This window comes from Mus musculus, chromosome 11 (genome assembly GCF_000001635.26).
Source record: "Mus musculus strain C57BL/6J chromosome 11, GRCm38.p6 C57BL/6J".
Taxonomy (NCBI): Eukaryota; Metazoa; Chordata; class Mammalia; order Rodentia; family Muridae; genus Mus; species Mus musculus.
The window spans coordinates 112,854,638-112,873,828 of record NC_000077.6 but is presented as its reverse complement, the minus strand read 5'-3'; the positions used below and the strand labels follow the sequence as shown (position 1 = coordinate 112,873,828).

General features: G+C 48.3%; 1 long non-coding RNA gene across 2 annotated transcripts in view; it reads right to left on the bottom strand.

Annotated features, from left to right (window-relative positions):
* Gm46301 overlaps nt 1–12,952 on the bottom strand; it is a 33,511-nt gene extending 20,559 nt beyond the window's left edge. The window contains exons 1-3 of one of the 2 annotated variants that reach the window (XR_001780360.2): nt 12,097–12,952; nt 11,417–11,555; nt 5,177–5,356 (exon numbers count right to left, since the gene is read on the bottom strand). This is a non-coding gene — a long non-coding RNA (predicted gene, 46301). Of the gene's footprint in view, nt 1–5,176; nt 5,357–11,416; nt 11,767–12,096 lie in introns of those variants that run through there. The other variant, XR_001780359.1, reaches the window with a different exon arrangement.
* Between the last annotated feature and the right edge of the window lie 6,239 nt (nt 12,953–19,191).

Here is a 19,191-nt window from a genome sequence, read left to right as displayed (position 1 = left end):
TCTCAGAGAAAATGTGGGTAGTGCTTGCGGAATGACATCCAAGGTCCTCTGATGTATGGATACATGTGCACGCACATGGGTACACATATATGAATGTGCACATTCCTTCCTGTGAGTGCACACACAAACAAAACCAAACATCATCAACCACAGAAAGGTCTATGTTGCTCTAAAACTCAAGCTGCCTTCCAAGCTGTCTTCTTTCCATACGGGCTCAGAATGTTATTGATTTACAAACTCCGGGAAGCTTACTGTCTATTCTTCCGACTCAACATTTCTAGTGAGGTTCCTACACTGGTGTCCTCTGCCTTAGGGAAAGTGTGAAAGACTTTCTGCCTGGTGTCTGCCTGCATTGCGAGGCTTACTTCAGCACACAGGAAGAGGAAGGCCTTCCCATCTCCACTGTAGTCATGGTAATTTCTTTCATACAGGGGTTCTTCTGTAGAATTTGCCCAGGAACAGCAGAAAGGCCACCTGCTGTAGTGACGGCCATTAGAAAGCCCCCTGATGTGGAGAGACTCATTGACTGTATTCCACTGGCTTATTAGAAAAAGAGACGCTGGCTCCAGGAACTTGAATAAGTCATCTGCCTCTCCACGAGGAAGTAGTCAGACCAGGTTCAAGTTCACTTCTTCCCATATACCAGGGCCTTTGCTTCCATACCGCCCAGCCTGTTCCATGGTATTTGCTAGAGCAAACTTTCTTTATCATCCACAGTAGGTCACTCCGCTTGCTCACCTCCCACTATCCATAAAGATACCCCAAGCTTGTAAGTAACTCTTTCTCTTTCTTTCCCTTCCAAAGCCAGGAAAAACTAGGCCATGGTGGATGGACTGGCACACTAGCTTAACCCATGCCTTCCTCAACCACCAGGAGACAAGTCCCAGACATTGGGGGTCCCTGGCTTGGGAGCGAGAGTGAGAAGCCAAGGGTTAAAACGGCTCTAGTGTGGAAGTTATCTGCTTTGTTGTAAAACACTGCTCCCCAAGCACTACAGAGGGGCCATTAGCATGTAAATGTACTCCGCCTCATGCTTTTTTAATGTTTTACTTCTCTTAATTGCTGAAACCGGTTGTAATTTCTGAACAACGCTGCTGGCTGGAGGAAGCCGTTTCCTCTAGTTGTGCAGACCTCTCCTTGCACCTGGAAGGATTTGAATTCTAATTTTATTAACCGACAGGATGAGGTGTTTCTCGCTCCTCTCCCTCCACAGGGAAAAAGAGAAGAAAGAGAGGGTGTTGGGGGGAGTTAAGGTTCATGCTGGAAACCTCTTGGGCCAGTGGGTTTCCCTGGCTCTCTTTGAATCTTTGGATTTGGAACTTGGCAGTGTCGGTAATACACCAAAAAGTGTAGGGCGGAGGAGATGCCTCGCCTGGAAAAGCACTTGCTGCGTAAACACAAGGCCCTGAGCTTGGCTCTCCGGCACCCGTGTAGAATGCTGGGCCTGTACCTGGAAGCCCAGGTCTGGGAAGGACAGAAATAGCAGGATCAGTAGAATCTGAAGCATGCTCAGACCAGGGTATGCAGTGGTCTGTCCTAGATAGTGGGGGTAATTTACCGTGGCGTAAGTAGGCAGAGAGAGTATGCAGAGGCCACCCCAGGCCACCTGATGATACAGAGGATCTGTCCTATTGGTACAGTACCTGAATTCCTCTTGCCCCACAGACAGGGAGATGGGAGTCTTTTATCTGGCAATTGTGTGTGTGTGTGTGTGCGTGCACATGCACCATGTTCATTGAGGTAAGAGGTCAACCGCTGGTGTTTCTCAGGAGTTGTCCACAATGTTTTCTGAGACAGGGTCTCTCACTGCTATCCTAGGCTGGCTTTCTATTACTTGGTTTTTGCAAGCCTTGAGCATCATGTCTTTTTATTAAGGTTCTTGGGGGAGTATCAAAAACTCAACTCTTCATCATTGCACGTTAAGCGCTTTATAGCCCGAGCCATCTCCCCAGCAGCCTTATTGGGCAATTTTTTATGCATCTGCTTTGGCTCTTCATCTATTTGTAGCTAAGTTGCCAGTTGAATTCTGAGCTTCTGGAAGGAGAGCAGGAGATGAACCCATCCTCTTGACTGGACAAAGGCAAAGGCTGCGACAGCAATGGCCCCTGCAAGCCCTCTCCTGCTTAATCAGGAAACAAATCACAAGAGGTGGCTAGTTATGTCCAAGTCTCTGACCAGGGGGACTTGGAGGTGACCTGGGCTTCTTGTCATGCCCAGTACTCCGCTGAAATGACTGAAAATGAAGTTGAAGGAACTGTTGCCCAGCTGGAGGGGGGCTGGAGCATTGAGTGAGCATGGTGGCCATGTTCATACTGAATGCCACTGGTCTAGGGTGCAGCTGGTGCACGGGACACGGGGTTCCTTTTATTTTTTTTTAAAGTACCTCATCTGTATCAGGCACTGTCTACTCCTCCACAGCAAGAATTCTGCAGGTAGGTTCTAGATCCATTTTACATTATCAAGAAACTGCTCCTGGACTCATCTTGGTCCCTAGGATGCTCCCAGGCCATAACGCCTGTGACAGAGGGTTGGAACCAGGACTCCATCACCCTCTGATTCCAAAGCTATTCTCTTTCTTCACTGCTCCTTGGGGGTGGGGGGGATTTTCCCTTTGTTTCTCTCTCCTCAGAGGTAGAGCCAGTGGTGAGGGCTGCCTTTGGGAAGGCCAACTGAGGCACCGACAGCCTGATTCCACCCCCAGCCACCCAACACCAGCCCTTCCCCTCCCCTGCCATTTTAACTTGTTTCCTTCAGAGAAAAACATGACTTTTCCCATTGATGGACCTCACAGGCCAACAATGCCTGCCCATTGCACCCCACCCCTCCAAATTAGACTTTAGTACTGACTGGACCTCCCCCACCCCCCCCACAGTCCCCACCCCACCTGCCCTGACCTTCCAACCGGGGAAGTCTCTGCATAACAATGTCTGGTCCTGGCTGCCCAGAGTTACCCTTTGGCTATTAGCACCTAATGAAAATGTAACTGTGTTTAACCCCCCACCGGCTTCCATAGGCCAGGAGCCCAAGTGGGTTTAAGTCCTTTGTATGATAAGCATCTTACTCTCCATGTGGATGGCCCACGGCTTTCTCCCTGGAGAGGACTCTGGGAGCTGTGTATGGCTAACTCAGCTGTCCAGGGGCACAATGGGGAATGTATCTTTTGTGGTATTAACGGCTTTGGGGAGGGGAGAAAGGAGGGTAGGGCTGGTGGGGAGGGGGTGCCCCTGAAGAGGAGGAGAACAATGTGTGAGAAGCTGAGGCTGTGGGTTTCCCACACGGACCGATATGTGCCCCCACCCCCCTCTGGGAGACACAGATCTGCAGCCACCAGCCCACAGCTGATCCCGCCTTGATTGGTTTTTTTTCCCCCCTTCATTGTGCTCTCAAGGGACGAAAATCCTTTTGTGGCGTGAAAGGAGAGGCGTTCCTGCCATCCCCTCCCTCGAACTGATTGGCTATGTCACAAGATGGCCAAATCCACGGGATTAATGTGCGGCTGGCCCGGGCTGGCTGCGGTGTGTGAGGACGGTCCATGTCTGAGTCCACCCCTGAGGGCCAAGCGTGTCTGCTACCCTGGGAGCAGGGGAGGGGGGTATGGAGGGGCAGGGCACTACTTTCTTCATATTTATTATTCTCTCCACCCCTCCAGCCCGGCAGGGATGTTTATTCATGGGCCACATCTGCTGGCTGGCAGGCGACATGTCTCTTGTTAGAAAGAATGCCTGGGAGTCCCCAAGGAGCCAGGAAAGCCGGGCACATTCCTTCAGGCTGGCCTTTACCCTTGCTCTAATGGTCCTGCAGCTTTCTCCACCCACCTGTAACCTTAGCCCTCTTCCCTGCCAGCCTCTAGCCCCTAAGGGGGGCACGCTACCCACCTGAAGATCCTGGGGTCTCCTTTCACCCACTCAGAGCTAGAAGATAACATTCCCGCCCCTGCCTCTGCCCCAGCTTCATATTTTTTATCCCTTCTACCTGAGCCAGCCTAACGCTTCTTGCTTCAGCACCTTCCCACGTAGCCTGCAAGAATAAATCCTACCCAGACTTGTAAAAAACGGCCTAGGCTTCCCCTCTGTCTCTCTTTGTGGGAAGAACACTTCTTTTTCCTGAAGGCTTATATGGGTTTGATATCTTACACAGCACACTGACCCAAATTTTACCTGAAGCCATGATGTTTTGAATCTATGTTATTCTTCTCTTCTTAACCTATAAAGTTCCAGAGTGGAGGGTGGGGGTGGGAAGGCTGGTGTGGTTCAACTATCTGTGGTTCAAGTTTGTCGACTGACCTGTCCCCTGTGCTAACTCTACCTGGGAGCCCTGGGGAGCCATGATCCTGCAGCTGGGGGGTGGGGGATCTGGGGTTTGGTGACAGAAATGAACACATGTAAGGACTGAAGCTTTCTGGTGGATCCCCATATTAAAGGGAGTCTCTTTGGGGTGCTGGGATCACTGCAAACCCACATGGCAAAGGTCTTTTGGGGGTGCTGGGGTCACTCTGGAAGGTGGGCAGCAACTCTTTCTTCCACTGGTAGAGTGACCCTAGGTTTATGGTCAGGCAGCTTCTCTTCACTATGGGTAACATCAGAAAGATGCTTAGACCCCGAGGAAGGACTGATACACCCATGCCTAAACATGGTGGGAGAAGGCACCACACTTTGAGTGTCTTCCAAGCCAATCTGTCTATAGGATCAGCTCCACGACAGTCAGGTTAATGGTGATAAAAATGATTGGCAGCTGGGAATGGTGTTATTGAGTTCTAATGTAATTCATGCAGACTGGGAAATAGCTTACTATGAGGAACAAGGCAAACGAGAGATACAAGGCATTGTACTTTCGTGGACACGCCAGGTCAACATTTTACATATTTTGTAGTATGTATGTGTGTTCATGTGCAAGCGTGTGTGTATGTGTGTGTGTGTGTTTGTGTGTGCATGCGTACATCTGTACATATGCATGTGGAGGTCTCTTAATTTTATCTGGAGGTCACTGATTGAGCTAGGTTGGCTGGCCACTGAATCACAGGGATCCTCCTGCCTCCGCCTCCAGCTCCGCCTCCGCCTCCGCCTCCCCCAGCACTGGAATTATAAGCAAACTCTCATGCTTGAGCTGGGATGCCATCTCCCCAGCCTTGGATTTTGTCTATTTTAGGTGACGTCACAGCAGACAAATTTGTATGTACCTGAAGCCAGGGTGGCACACGGAGAATTGACAGTGGATGCGGGTGCTTCTTACATCCGCCTGTGCGACAGTGTCAAGGGGTGGGAAACACTGAGTGAGACGGCCAACTGCAAGGTGAGACACAGAGAAGGCATCTTTTATGCAGGCTGTGAAGGGTCTGGAAGGTTCTTTGTTGTAGAAGCTAGAAAAATAAAGGGTAATCAGAGAGATATATTACTCCACTGTATCGTTCATACTTCGTCATGACTGGGTAAATGAAATTGTTCAGTCTTAAATCTTAGTTGATATTAGCTACCCTGGACAATGGAAACTTAAGACAAGGGATTGGAAGGGTTAAGTGAAGATTAGGAAAATCCTTACACTTCAGAGAGTCATAGAAGAGATGTAAATGCAGAAAGGGAGGACTGTGGTTTGCAAGCAAACTACTCTCTTTGTGTGTGTGTTCATAAGCATGTGTGAGCATACACACACACACAGAGACACACACACACATACACACATATACATACATGTAAAGAGGTCAGACATTGATGGCTGCTATTTTTCTCTGTTGCTCTCTACCTTATGCTTCAAGAAAGAATCTCTCATCAAGAGCTGGAGAGATGGCTCAGTGGTTAAGAGCACCGATTGCTCTTCCAAAGGTCCCAAGTTCAATTCCCAGCAACCACATGGTGGCTCACAACCATCTGCAATGGGATCCCATGCCCTTTTCTGGTGTGTCGGAAGAGAGTGACAGTGTGCCCGTATACATTAACTAAATAGCAAAGAATCTCTCATCAACCTAGGATCTCCCTAATCGTCTCTGTCTCCCCTGTGCAGGGATGAAATGTGCATGTACATATGTGGGCATACATGTGGAAGCCAGAGGCTTTTTATTGTTTTTCATATTGGTTTTTGAGACAAGGTCTCTCACTGAACCTAAATGATACCTTGTGGGGCTGAACTGGAGCTATGGACTCGGGAGGCAGCTCTGGCTTCTCAGTTCGCCTCGATTGGCAGAGCAGAGCTCCTCAGGTATCCACCTTTTCCCCACAGCCTCAGGGCTGGCATTACAGGCACCCCACACCTGGTGTATTACATGGGTACTGGAGAGCTGAACTTGGACCCTTGGGCTTGTGTGGCAAGAGCCCTTTATTGAGCCCCGATTTCTCTCTCTCTCTCTTAAATTGGCTTTTGGAATTGATGAAATTGGTTTTATTTGTTTGTTTGTCTTGAGACAGGGGTCTCTCTCCATAGCCTTGGCTGTCAATGACCTCACTATATAGACCAGGGTGCCCTTGAACTCACGGTGATCACTTGCCTTTGCCTCCTGCATATTGGTATTAAAGGCGTGTGCCACCATGGCTGGTTTAGAAATTAGTGAAATGGAACGTGTGCCTCTGTTTTCATTGTTGGCTGCTCAGGAAGCAGCGTATGCTAAGAAATCCCCTCCCGGCAGGTGTCTGTGGGTCTCCTCTCCTGCCAGAAGTGGCCATGCTGGGCTGTGTAAGAGCAGAGAAGTGGCTGGGTTAGCTCCAGGCTAGAGGTGGGCAGTGATAACTCTAACCCACTTCTCTCTCCATCTCCACCATGGATAAGGACACCCTGCGCCGTTTGCTAAGTGCAGAGATGCTGATGAGAAAGAGCTGACCTGAGCACTCAGACCTACCTTGATACCTTAACATTTCAAGTGAAGGCTGAAGCTCAGAAGTAGCAACAACAACAAGGTTGTGGTTTCAGGGTCGCCACAACATGAGGAAATATATTAGAAGGCTGCAGCGTTAGGAAGGTTGAGAGCCACTGCTTTGGAGCTTGCATCAACCAAACAAGGAAGCCTGTGGCTATGAGCGTTGCCTCTAGCGCCCTGCTCTTTTCCACTCTCAAGGACTTTAAGTCTGAAATTTGGAATGGGATGCATTCTAAATGGTACCTTGTAAGGCTTCATTGCAACTAAGGACTCGGGTGGCAGCTCTTGCTTCTTTTTTTTTTTTTTTTTTTTTTCCTAGCAGTACTTTGCGTCGGAGGCCTTCTCATATGACCTAGGAAGGAGCCACAGTGCAGTAGCAACTGTTGCATGTGGGGCCAGAGTTGCTACATTTCCCAAACAGATATGGTGTTCGACTTAACAAGTAAGTAAGTAAGTAAGTAAGTAAGTAAGTAAGTAAGTAAGGCTGAGGACATGGCCTAGTCTGTCAAGGGCTTGCTGCATAAGCATGGGGGTGTGGGTTCAGATCCTCAGTGCCCACGTAAAAGCCAGATGCGGTGGTACAAGCAATCCCAGTGCTGGAGAAGAGGAGACAGGAGGATCCCTGGGACTTAGAGGCTACCAGTCTAGCCAAGTTGGTGAGTTCCATGTTCAATGAGAAACCCTATTTTGAGAGAGAGAGAGAGAGAGAGAGAGAGAGAGAGAGAGAGAGAGAGAGAGCACAATCAAGGAGGACAGCTGATGTTGACCTCTGGCTCCCACACACATGCACAACACACACAAGGAAGCAAAGTGATTGGGAAAGAGAGACACAAAGCAAGTGTTCCTATGGGAGAATCTACATCCCAAGACAGAGAGAATGACAGTATCCATTTCCAAACATCAGCAGGCAAACGCACGTTGTGAGAACACGCTGAGATGCCGGAGCAACTGGCTATGTATTCAGAGCCCTCGCTGTCTTTAAAGAGCCCTCTGTCTATGTAGGCTGACACAAGCCTCTAGGTGCACGTGCAGACGTAATAGGGTCCCTCCTTCTCAGTCTTCAGTGAACTTAGATTGAAGGGAGAGCTTGTGAGCCGGGCTTGTGAGCCCGGATGCATGCATCTCCATTTACAGCTGAGGATTGAGTTGGGCTCAGTGCTCTATGGGAAGAACTGGTGCAGTGTCCTCTAAGAAGCAAAGAAACTATAAGCAACTGCACTTTATCTTAGGGATGTGGTACAATTACTATTGTATTTTATAACTAAACCCAGAGGACTAGAGAGATGGCTCAGTTAAGCACTTGGGCAAGCATGAAGACCGGAGTTCAGATCTCTGGCACCGCACCCACATAAAAAGTGGAGCATGTGCTTACAATCCCAGCGTCACTGAAGTAGAGACAGACAAATCCCTAGGGCTCTTTGGCCAGTCTAGCGGAATTGATAAGATCCAAGTCAAGGAAGAGATCCTGCCTCAAAAAGCATAGTGGATGACACCTAAGGAATAGCAACCAAAGCTGATCTCTCTCAGTCTGGTGCACCCTTGCATGCACACCACATAGACATAAGCATCTGTGCACACGCACACACGTGCAAGGTTCTGCATGCTCCTGGAACTGGAGTGATAGGACGTTCTAGATACCCACCGCCTGCCCTTCCATGAGTACTGAGAACTGAACCCAGGTCACCTGCAAGAGGAGCATGGACTGTTAGCTGCTAAGCCATCTCTCCAGGCTCTCATGTGCATTTTTTAGACCCCAGCAACGCTGGGCTGAAAGGGAAAATGCCTTCTGCCTTGACAGTTACTTCTCTGTGTTAAACAATCGTAGATTAACTGTATCAGATCAACTGGAAGTGTCTCCAAGCAAGACTGTTGTGATGGTCGGTTGGCACAGTTGTGCGACCTGCATCAGGTGGGATGGAACCAGTTTTGTAAGTTCAAGAATGATTCTTCCAGTTCTATCTTTGGTCTGAACTGAAAAAATATTCTCTCTAGAACATTCCATCACTGACTAGAAACACTTTTCACAATCATACCACTGCCACCGCCACCACCACCACCACCAACACCATCATCATCATCATCATCATCATCGTCATGACATTAAGTTTCAGCAACTGGATTTCTTACTTTATACTTTTATCTAGATGATGCATTTAGCACGTATGAGGGGGGAAGAGAATAGTGCACATTTATGCAGAAGTCAGAAGGTGTGGAAGTTGTCTCTCTCTACCTTGTGGGTCCCAGGGATCAAACTCAAGTTGCCAGTCTTGGTAACAGGGACCTTTACCTGCTGAGCCACCTTGCTAGCCTTCAAGATCAGAGATTAATTGAATATCTGCATTTTTAAAAAGATTTATTTATTATATGTAAGTACACGGTAGCTGTCTTCAGATACCCCAGAAGAGGGCATCAGATCTTATTACCGATGGTTGTGAGCTACCATGTGGTTGCTGGGATTTGAACTCAGGATCTTCTGAAGAGCAGTCAGTGCTCTTAACTGCTGAGCCGTCTTTCCAGCCCCAAATATCTGTATTTTAAGATTCACTTCTGATGCCTACTTTGTTTTTCCAAAGAGCAATATCACACATCTATGTACATATGTATATGCACGCACAAATGTATCAATGTGATGTCGAAAGCACACAAGCCAAGCATGTATGTAAGATTTTGTGAAAACCTGAAGCGATCTTCAGAGATGACAAGACTTGCTATGTGTCTGAATCCTCAGATGTGAGAACTGAAAGAAACCCCTCTCTGCTTCTCCAAAGCGAAGCAGGGACAGTGTTAGAACATAGCTGTCCAGGGGTCACACAGCAAGCAAGCAAGAGAAGCAAAAGCTAAGGCTGGAGCTGGCTGATACCTGCCTGCACCCTGACCCACAAGTTGCTAGTCTGGAGGAGACTATGCTCCCTCTGGGTGAGTTTGTATATAGGAGGGACCCACTGAAAGCTGTGCTCGGGTCTCTTCTGAGCCTTTGGTGGAGCAGGTGACTTGGATGGCACAGAATTGTGTCCTTAGGACAGGGACCAAGCATTTCGGGTGACTGACCCTGCATTTAAAATCAAGACAGAGTCCCAACAGCACTAACTGAACCCACTGGTCTAATGGACTCTTAAAGGATGCTAGCTGCGGGGTAGATCATTTAGTGAATGTATTTTTTTTTCTTTTTTCATAGTGCATTACAGTCCCCAGGGACACAAGCACCAAACTGTCAACCCCTGCTTGTTGCGGGGCACTGATAAAGTAGTGAATCTTGGGAGAGCAGTTTTGTAGAGCTCGGTGGAGCAAAGGAAGAAGTGTGAAATCGCTCGGGTCCAGGAGTAAGGAGGAGTGAGGAACTAGGGTAAGAAAGGACAGAAGAGAGCGACAGTAGAAACTGATGTCAGGGGCTGCACAGTTTGTGGATGGGCATCCTGTGTTCTGAGCTGGGGTTGGGGGGGGGGGGGCATCTATGGCCTCTAGATAGCTGGTTCAGGATGCTGGAGGGCAGGTCATCTGTTGCCTCTCCCAATGGCTAATTCAGGATGCCGGAGGAAGACCTGACCCTCTGTCTTCCCTTCCTGGACACTTTCCTCTTTCCTGTTGCCCCCTAGTTAATCAGTTCCTCTCGTTCCTTAAAAGACTTTAAAGTCACGAGTGATTACTTGGGATAGCTTTTTTTTTTTTTTTCTGTTTTCTATTCTGGCATTTTCAATAGCCCCTGCAGTGCATACCACTGAGCCCTCCCTGGCTGTGTCCAGCAGTGACCTGTTGACCCATTGTGCCTGTCAACTGTCTCTTTGTCCTAGCTGTCCACCCTGTAGTAGTTACAGTTATCCCCCAAGGTTCCTTTAGCCAAACTCTACATGCGTACGTTCACTGGATTCTCACACCAGCCTTGTGGAAAGGTGCATCCTTGTTTTGTAGGTAAGGGGTCCCAAAGAACAGGGTGGGAAAAAAAACAAAAAAACAAAACCCAAACCAAATGTGTGGTGTGGCTCCCAGTGCTGGGGAGGCATAAACAGATCCTTGGGCCAGCCACCTTACTAAGTGGTGTTTTCCAGGCTAGAGAGTTTGTCTTAGACACAAAATGGATAACACTGGAATGATACCTGAAATTGTCCTCTGGCCACTAAATGTTTCTCGAGTGCACACACACACACATATAGGGGAAAGGGAGAGGGAGGGGTAGGAAAGGGAGGGGGAAGAGGAGGGGGAGGAGATGGGGGAGGGGGAAGGGGAGGGAGGGGAGATGGGGAGGGGAAGGGGAGGGAGGGGAGATGGGGGAGGAGAAGGGGAGGGAGGGGAGATGGGGGAGGAGAAGGGGAGGGAGGAGAGATGGGGGAGGGGAAGGGGAGGGGGGAGAGAGGGGAGATGGGGAAGGGGAGGGAGGGGAGATGGGGGAGGGGAAGGGGAGGGAGGGGAGATGGGGGAGGAGAAGGGGAGGGAGGGGAGATGGGGGAGGAGAAGGGGAGGGAGGGGAGATGGGGGAGGGGAAGGGGAGTGGGGAGAGAGAGAAGACTGAGACTTTACTCAAAACCACACTGTCCCTTGTCCAGTGCCCATCCTTTAATTCTGTGCCTCTCCTTGGCTCACCACAGCATGATGGAGAGCAGGCCTTCAGCACTCAGTCCTCTTCACTCGGTGACTCCTTTTTGCCTTCAGCCTTCAAGTGCTTCCACTGCCCAGGTTCTTACACATCTTCAGCCTCTGGCCCCTCTGCAAAGGTTCCTCCCTACCCATCATCAAGGGCCATCATTGGCTTTGGTGTCGTTGCATCTGGAGATGTCAACATGAGTAACTTCACCAGCTCAGGAGCTGAACTGACCTCTTACAGGGTAACATGGACCAAGGGGTTTGAGGATGCCGTTCCTTTATCCTTCCAGCCCTCTTTCCTCTCTTCTTTAGGTCTCATTATTCTGTCTTCTTTCTGTCTGTCTTCCTCCCTCCTTCCTCTCCTGTCTGGTTCTCTTTCCTTCTCTTCCCTTTCTATCCTTCCTTTTCCTTGCTCTCCCTCATGCCCCATTCTTCTGTTTTTCTCCCTCCCTCCCTCCCTCCCCCCTCCCTCCCTCCCTTCTTTCTCTCCTCCCTCTCTTCGCTCCTCCCTCCCTTCCTTTTTTCCTTCCTCCTTTCTTCTCCCTCACCCCCATTTTTTTATATATATAGTCTCACCATGTAAACTCAGTTACCTTGAACCTCCTATGTCTCAAAAACTTAACTCTGGGTCTTTCTGCCCCGACCTCCTGAGTGCTGGGGTCACAGCATGCATCACCTACCTGGCTCACCTGCCAGCCATCGCAGGCAGCCTTAAAACCCGGATACCAACATTGCACAAGAGCAGAATGGAGTGGTTTCCTTCTAGCCTTTGGGAGTTCAGGTTCTGTGCTTAAGAGGCCAGCTGTGGTTTGGATACGAAGTCTCCTCTACGGGGATCAAATCAAGTCTTGGAATACAGAGTGCTTTGGAAGCAGCCACAGTACTCTGTCATGCAATAGCCTTGACCCGGAAGAAAAAAGCTCCCACACTGAGTGGTCTTGCAGAGCTCCAGGGCTCCTGGGCCGTGGCAGCCTCATCCACTCTCTGAAAGGGTCCTCAGGCTGGAGACTGGTGGTGGAGGTGGGGTTTCCATGAGTCCAGTGCAAAACTCTAAGCATAGACTTGCTCAGGATGAAACAACAGCCAACTCTGACCTCCTGAGCCCTGCATTTGGCCTTTCCAGCTTCCAATTGGACCCATTTTGTTCACTGCTATCCGCTAAAACAATAACCAGAGCCAGGTTCCCCATTGACTCCTGGGGCTCTCTGGATCCTGCTCCAGCAGACTGGAGGCTTTGGACCAGATCCGATTGTCCGGATGGAGGTGAAGTGGCCTTGGAGGCCCTGTGGGAGGGGGCAGCGTTTGGGGGACTACAGGCTGTGTGACTGTGGCAGCCATTGTCCCTGAGCTTTAGTCTGAGTGGGGCTGACTCAGAAATCCTAATCAAGGAGTTCTCTGGGCTTCCCGGGTGTGACACGGAGTGAACGAAGTGAACGAGGGGCTCTGGGGGGGTCTTTGTTCTCTGATGACAGCTGACTTGGTCGCCAGTGGGAACAGTCTCAGCCCAGCTCCACTGCACGCTCTCTGCTCTGCCAGCTGCCGCCTTAACCCTTTGTTACCTCCCCCTAGGTCCCTTTGCTGGCCTGATCTTCAGGGACAGCTCTTAAAATCCTTCGGGGCCTGGAAGGAAGAAGATGGTGATGTCGGACGAAGTAACGTTCTCAATCAAAAAGATGCTCCCAGCCCAGACAGCTGCACGTTGCTGGTGGCCAAGGCTGTGAGGTGTTTGATTCTGGCATAGATTAGGATTATCACCCATCTATCTAATGTGGGGCTTGGATGGTTTTATTTCTGACCCTGCTGAAGTGATTAATGGACAGAGAATTCAAATAAGTGTTCAATTCACATTCTGAAGCTTAAACGCAAACAGGTCAGGAGACTTAATGGGAAGCCATAAGGAAAACTCTAAGGACACACACAGGGGGTGGATCCTGGTGGACCTGTGCTGGAAGATTTGACCAACCCTGGCCAGTTTTGGGCGGCATGCCTTGTGTCCCCTGGCCCCAGCACACTCACCCATAAGTAGGGAAGCGGTTTTAATAAAAAGCTCAACCATACATATTCCCGGAGAATTGGCTGAGTTAGCCCAGGTTTGACTAAACATCTGCCTTGTGCTGTGATTCCATTTGCTGTCCCCAAAGAGAGGATGCTCACGGGAAATACAGGAGAGGTGAGAGCTGAAAATGAATTTTAAACCAAGAGTCAGGCAGATGGCCCTAAACTTGCAATCCTCCTGCCTCAGCCCATGACGTTGGTGAGGTTACTACCCGTCACGTAGTGATACTGTTTAAGACGTGAAATCACAGAAGCAGACAGAGAGGCATGAAATACTGAGGATAATTTCTACGTCCCCATTTGGAAAGCAAGTTTGCTGACATGGCCTGTTGAAGTTGCCTTGGACTAGAAATGAGGACTTGCTGTCAAGTCAGTTACTCGCTTTGCAAACAGAACGTGCACAGTTAAAGCCTTGAGTTGCAGGCACAGAGGGTGGCTACTAGTTGATGCGCATACAAAGGGAACTTGAAAAGAGGGGTATTTGATGGACTCATGGGGTGTCCAAGGAGGCACTGATGGGGGTGTCTCTGAATGAGGATGGGTGTCAACGGAGAGCAGATGCTTAGCTCCACAATAAGGAGACCCTGGTCCGACTGTACTCCCTACTGCTCTGTGTTTTTTGGGGGGTCTATCATTCTGTCCCACAAAAGGCAAGAGCGATGGGCAGGGCACTGGAATGGGAGCCATACCTGGGTTCAACATGGCAGAGGACAGCAGATGAAGGATTTATTGCGCCAACTATGATCCAGCGTCCACTCAGGACTAAGGCTGACCATAAGGCTGGCTCACATTCTGATGTGGCTGTCTCCCTTGGAAGCCCCGGCTCAGTTGGGATTGGGCTAATTCTCAGAACAGTTGCTAAGGAGACAGTTGTGTAGGAAATCACTATGGGGGTAAACGTGGAGGGAATTTGGATTTTATCCCAGGCCAAAAGGAACCATGGGACTATTTGAAGCAAAGGGCAGCATAGTTGTATATAGATTTCTCAGCTAATAAAAATGAACGTGAAAAGTGTGACTTTTGGAAGTAGAGAGATCGATTTGTAGGTTATTATAACAACTCGTGTTAGATGATATCAGCATAGGTAGTTGATGAACAACATGGTTGGCTAAAAGGAGGTATGTATGAGAAATATTTATGTAGATATATCCCTATCTATATATATTTTTATCTATCTATCTATCTATCTATCTATCTATCTATCTATCTATCTATCCAGTTTTTCAAGAAAAGGGTTTTTTGTTTGTTTGTTTGTTTGTTTTCATTTGGTTTTTTGTGGCCCTAGCTGTTCTGGAACTCACTCTGTAGAGAAGCTGGCCTCGAACTTAGGGATCCACCTGCCAACCTGCTTCTGCTTCCTAGATGCTGGGATTAAAGGCGTGCACCACCTCACCTGGCTATGTGTGCCTGTGTTTTACTGGGGGCTTAAATTTAGGGCCTCACACATACTAAGCACACGCTGTGCCACGGAGCTACATCCTCACACATACTAAGCACACGCTGTGCCACGGAGCTACATCCTCACACATACTAAGCACACGCTGTACCACGGAGCTACATCCTCAGGCTTCTTTTTGACTCTTTTGATTCTGAGATAGGCTTTCACTAAGTTACCTAAGTGGGCCTTGAACTTGTGATCCTTTCGCCTCAACCTCCCGAGTAGCTGGAATTTCAGACCTGTACCACCAGACCCATTTGCGTATCCGCATTATTTAGGAGGTGGATTCAAAAGAAGCAGCTAACTTTGCGTTTGAGGAACTACGTGATCTATGGAGTGTGATTTGTCAGATTCTATTCGGGGAATGATGTTACAGACATGATGTCCTCTAGAGCACAGTATCACCTGTGCTTAGCACACGCCTGATGTTGCCCTCCAACAGTGATTCTTGGAAGCTGTTGCTGACAGTATAAAGCTGATAGGACAATTTGGTGGACGCACCCGAACAAGCCCAATTCCAGAGCGATCTCATCTGCCACCTCAATCTGGGGGGGGAGGGGTCTCACAACCTTATTGGTCACTATAAGTAAACTTGGGACGTCAATGACAAGTTTAAGCATATATGCTGTTTAGAATCTTCTATTCTTTTAAATAAAAAGCAGTTTGTTAGAACTCTGTATTTGAAAATCAATTAAGGGCTGGCAAGATGGCTTTGGGGAACTCTTGCTGTGCAAACTCAAGACCTGAGTTTGAGCCCTATATAAAGGCAGAAGTAAAATCATCACCCACAAACTTATCCTCGGACCTTCCCATGCACCCAGTGCATGTATGTACATGCACACAATAATAGTAAAATTTAAAAATTTATCAACAGGAAGGTGGTGGTGGCGGCGCATCAGCCATAGGGAAGGCATAGGCAGGTGGGTATCTGTGAGTTCGAGGCCAGCGTGATCTATGGAGCAAGTTCCCAGAAAGTAAATGAGCAAAATGAGAGTCTATCTCACGTCAACTTAACATCAGAGGAGACTGATTGTCTCACTCCAGTGGAGAAAGAAAGGACTGCGTGGAAGTCAAGGATGGTTTGATCTTACGCATAACTGATTAAGTCATCAAGGTTCTGCCCTATTTTGTCTCATTGCTTGGCTGCCTTTGTCTCCAGGCCGGTGGCAAGATGGCTTGAGCAATCTGTTATCTTCCAGTCATAGACAAAGAGGCTGGTTATGTTGGCTTTCCCCCAACAAATTCTGAAACTCTCTCTCCCACTTTCTCAGAAGCCCTAGCAAACCTTCCCATGGGAGTCAGATGATAAAATATTGCATGTTAGTTGATTGGCTTAGATTTAATTAGCCCTGGCCAGTTGTTGAGGAAGGAAGCGAGGCATCTGATCTCTGGTTGGTTCGGTCTCAAGGCTGACTGGCACCAGTCTCCATTTTATCCCATGGCTGCTACACAATAGAAGAAAAAGGAAGGCTTGTTGAGAATGGGCCCCTGTTTCTACTACAGTAACACTTCGTATTTCTATCTGCCAGAAGGTTTTGAGTCCTTTCTTAAAAAGGCTTGTGACTAAAAGTCACAAGCTCTGCTGGCTTCTTGGCCATTGATAGCGAGTATTCTGGGCTCGACTTTGAGTACTCCTGGACTAACAAAGCAATAACCCAAGTACAGAGCAGAAGACTAACCCAGTCTCCAGGCATCCCCAGCCTTTTTATACAATTATAACACTCACGGTGAGCAAGTAGAATTTGAACCATTCAAATGACTGATTCAAAGCATCTAAGGAGGAACATATTTGCATGAAAAGATAGGAGTTACTTTCTTCCTTTCTTTCTATGTATATGCTTGATGACAGTTGCCTGGGGGGAGCCGTGCTCCCTAGGTGTGTTGGGCTATGACACACTCCAGTTAATAAGTGACTCTTGGCTTCCTGTTGCTCAGAAAGCCAAGCATGAAGACTAAACCACACACAGTATGTTTTCTCTCTTCTCCTTCTCTGTCCAGCTTTCTTGATTCTACCTTTTTTCAAGAGAGTCGCTTCTGCCTCTAATTTAGGAGGCTATGTTTGTGCACTGTTTGTCTGGAAGAGAGGGAGTGGTGAGAAATGCTCTGATAGTAATTAGGCTCTATTGTCCATTTTCCAAAGGAGTTAAGAGAGAATTGATGACGAGCTAGTCTCTGGAATGTTCTTCTGGCCTCATGCCTTCTGGAGCATGTATGTAGCTGCTTATCTTTGAAGTTTATAGATAGGTAAGAAAATCAGGAGCAGGGGCCAGAGAGATGGCTCGGCAGTTAAGAGCATTTACTGCTCTTACAGAAGACCTGGTTCAGTTCCCAGCACCCACACGGTAGCTTATGATTATTAGGCACTCAAGTCCCAGGGGATCCAGCACCCTCTTCTGGCCTCCACAGGTATCAGGTGCACATGCAGGGCACCTACATACACACAGGCAAAAAAACATTCAAACGCATACAATAAAAATAATTACCTCTTTGCCAGAAGAAAACCAGGAGTGGAAATGGAAAAGAAGGGGGCTTAGGTCACATGGAATCAGGATGACATCACTCCTAGGGGAGAGCTACTGGACAAGGTGACAGTCCCAAGCACAAAGCCTACCTTTGCACCTTAGTTCGGGTTTCCCATCTCGCCCTCAGCAAACTGAAGGATTTTATTGCCACATTGATCGTCTAAGCACCTGTGTCCACCAGACTGTCCTTGATGCCTATTTCCTGATCTCTGGGTTTGGTTCACTGGTGTCTCCATGGTAACACAGGGTGGGGTGGGGATGTGGGGACCAGCTCAGACCATTTGCCATCAATTGCCACCGTTTTGTTCTGCCTGGTGTGTGCTCGCAGTTAGGCCCTGGAGCAGGCAAAGTGCTCATCCTCTCTGGGAGAATACTTCTTTTCTAACTCAGGTGTCATGTTCAGGAGGGAGGGGGAATTTATGTTGTATCAAAGACCACCTTTTTGTTGGTAAATTAAAGGGGGGAGGTATCAGACACAACATTCCCATGACATAAAATGTGAATGGCATCTTTCTTATTTTGGGTCAGAATATTACTTAAATAAAAAGTTCTTGGTCTGCCCCACATTGCTCCTTGCTGCAGAGAATACGTGGTCCATCCTCGTGTATGAGTCTGGGCACTCCTCACCAACACTCACAAATCTGCTGCCTCTCTGGTCAGGCATAAGCAGGTCAAAGCAGGGCTTGGTTGGATATTGTTCTGGTTGGCCTATCTAGCACGTACCCTTACCACCGTCCTGAGCCCAGTGAACTCATACTTTCTAAGTCTGTCCTCAGAAAAGGTTCAAAGTGAGCTTCCTCTACCCACACAGCAAGCTGGAGGATTCTCTGTTTTCTATTCTAAGGGGAAACATCTTGGTGTAGATGTACCATTGATAATACATTGTCCCTGTTTGAGTCCTTCCTCCTCCTCCTCCTTCTCTTCCTCCTCCTGCTCCTCCTCCTTCTTCTCCTCCTCCTTCTTCTCCTCCTTCTTCTTCTTATTCATTGTCATTATTTATTATTTATTGTTATTAATTATTATTTATGTTGTTATTAATTATTATTACAGACACTATTGTCATTGTTATTGCTATTATTTATCGTTGTCTTTAATCATTATTTATTGTTCTTAATTGTTATTATTATTATCTCTCCTGTCACATGGAACGTTTCACTGTCTTCCTCTTTCCATTGGCTCTCTCTGTCATTCTGCTTAGCTCTTTTGATTCCTGCTGCTCATTTGTGTGTGTGCACATGTATGTGCACGAGTGTGTGTGGATGTGGATACCTGTGCGTGCGCGAGTATGTGGAGGCCAGGGGACAACCATGGTGCATGGTGTCAGGCATCAACCACTTCCGTTTTTTTTTTTAAGCAGGGTCTCTCATTCAACCTGGGGTTCCCCAAGCAGGTTGGGCTGCTGACTAAAGAGCCCAAGGGATTAGCTTGCTTCTGCCTCCTCAGCTCCTGGATTGCAAGCGCAGGCTACCGCATCCCGCAATTATTTTATATGGGTTGTGGGACTCAAACCCAGAATCTTGCTTCTGCAAGGTAAGTGCTTTATCAGTCGAGTTCTCTTGCTCCTGTTTGAGCTTTGGTACTGGCCAGAGATCTCTCCCTTCTTTTCCCATGTCGCTTCCCTCTTTTCACACCTGCAGCCATGGGGTCTGAGGCTTTCTCTTAAACCTGCCAGGAGTCCAGATCATCCCTAAGCAAAAGATCTGACAGGCAGCGCCTGGCCTGCCCGAGTAAGGACAGTCAGGCTATGTATGCACAAGCTA